We start from the raw sequence: 2,500 nt of genomic DNA, 5'->3' as shown, positions 1-2,500 counted from the left end.
ATATGCCTAAATACAAATCAGAATTGTATGCTGGCAATAAAACAGATTCAGGAACTGAACTTTAATAGTTTGAAGACTTGGCAATACCTATTCACTAAAACTGATTGATGGTTATAGAGTGTTGATAATAAACAGCCATGGTAATTATCATTATCATTATTGTTATTATTATTAGCATTAGTATTCTTGTTATTATTGTTGTTGTTATTATCATTAATATTATTGTCAATGTTATTATTATTAATATCACTATTTTTTTTATCATTCTATTATCATTAGTATTAGTATTATTTTCTTCTTTGGTATCATTATTAATAATAATAATATTATTATTATTGTTAATATTATCACTATTCTCTTTATTATCATTATTGCTATTATTATTATCATTATTATTATCATTATCATTGCCATTATCATCATTATCATTGCCATTATCATCGTTATCATTATTATTATTATTATCATTAGTATTATTATCATCATATCATATATATTAGTATTTTTATCATATATTATCATATTATTATTATTATTATTATAATTATTACAATTTCATTGTTTTTATTTTGTTATTATTATCATTATTATCATTAATAGTAGTAGTATTGCTGCTATTATCATTATCCTATTTGTGATTAGTATTATTATTTCTATCATAATAAGTATTCATGTTAATAATGACAAATAAATTAATGAGTAAATATTTGTTTGATTAATTCGATATAGGCCTAAATGGACACTTCAATATCAATATTAAATTTGTGGTATGAAAGCTTTAAGGGCCAAATTCCTATCCTTTAAGCTGAAAAGGACATCCTTACTCTATACCATCCCATACCCCGCGAAGTCACCTCTTATGACGGAACTCTAAGGGAATTCGCACCCATTTTGGCTCGATAGTCTGGCGATATCTTTTAATCTATAATTTATAATGTTACAGGTTTTGTTTTATGTTTGACGCGTGGGCTGTGATTTTATACATTTATTATTTAATATAGGACTAAATTGAAGACGATTTGTATCATTCAAATGTAGTGAAGGGAAGACGACAGAGAGAGAGAGAGAGAGAGAGAGAGAGAGAGAGAGAGAGAGAGAGAGAGAGAGAGAGAGAGAGAGAGACAGAGAGAGAGAGAGAGACAGAGAGAGAGAGAGAGAGAGAGAGAGAGAGAGAGAGAGAGAGACGGTAGTCTGGCCAGGTATGTTTATATGTGTGATTATTATAAGATATAATAAATAGCTGTAGGAAAGAGTTGTTAGTAAGGAGAGTTACGAAGGAGTGTATAATAAACGATGACATATATACTTTTGAAAGTTTATTGTTACAAATGTACAGATGCGAATGAAATAATTCACAAAGTTTTAAATATTATAATTAAATTACCTGATGAAGGTCTAATATCGAAATGCATCAATTACATTACATCAAAATTATAAAATGCAATTCTAGTAAACGTATTACATCATAACACGTCAAATATTTGTTTTGACTTTTTATATAATTTTGCTCCAGTTAGTCAAAATAATATGAGTTGTTTTACCTTTCTCTGTAGAGGCTGTAGATGCTGCTCTCATAAAACTGTTTCAGATGATAAAACTTAGATAATGATGATAGTAGTAGTAGTTGTAGAAGCAGTAGTAATAGTCGTCTTCGTCGTAGTGGTAGTAATGAAAATAGAAATGATTATAATGATAATGGTAATGGCGATGGTAATGATAAGTATAATGATACTTATGGTGACAGTGATAATGGTAATGTTAATGATAATGGTAATGGTAACGATAATGATAATGGTGATGATGATGATTATGAAGATGAAGATGATAGTGGTGATAAAGATGATGATGATGATTTTGACCTGAGGGCCCAATTCCTCCTGGAGGTGTAAAAAAAAACAGTGGTATAAAATATCTATAATCCATGTTCTGGATTCTTTCTAAATAAATATGAGCTGCTGACAATGTCAAATTCCAATGACATGAAGCCACAGATTTAAAAAAAAAATGGATATAAAAAAACGACTCTCTGCCTACATGTTAAGAATCCTTAAGCAACAACATAAATTTGGCCGTTGTATCTGATGCCTCATCATGACAAGTACAAGTCAAATCTCACTTCCTGTGATTCATTGCGTGGTCAACATCACGCATCAACAGCAATATCCACATGGACGCTGGCTGAGTAAAATGGAAAATTATAACATCAATGGATAATTGTTTGTTTAGATTGAAGCCCTTGGTTTTGACTGACAAGATTGTTAAGCACTTCGATGCCCTCGTTTCCTAGGCAACCTCTCCGAGGCGTGAGATCGAGGAGGCAGACTCGCCTTTAGTTGTCCCTCTTGTCTTATCTTGCGCTCTCTCGATAGCGATGGTTTGAATCCCTGCTGTTTCCGCGAATCAGATTTACACGTTGCATTTTGTAGGACTGTGTAAGTTGTCGGAGCAGATTTACGTGTTGCATCTTTTTTTTTTCTTTTTTTTTTATTCTCCTCTCTGA

The sequence above is a fragment of the Penaeus japonicus genome, unplaced genomic scaffold, assembly GCF_977035675.1.
Source record: "Penaeus japonicus unplaced genomic scaffold, GWHDUDI00000001_assembly GWHDUDI00000033, whole genome shotgun sequence".
NCBI classification, from domain to species: Eukaryota; Metazoa; Arthropoda; class Malacostraca; order Decapoda; family Penaeidae; genus Penaeus; species Penaeus japonicus.
The sequence above is the reverse complement of the archived record's forward strand: the minus strand, read 5'-3'. Positions refer to the sequence as shown.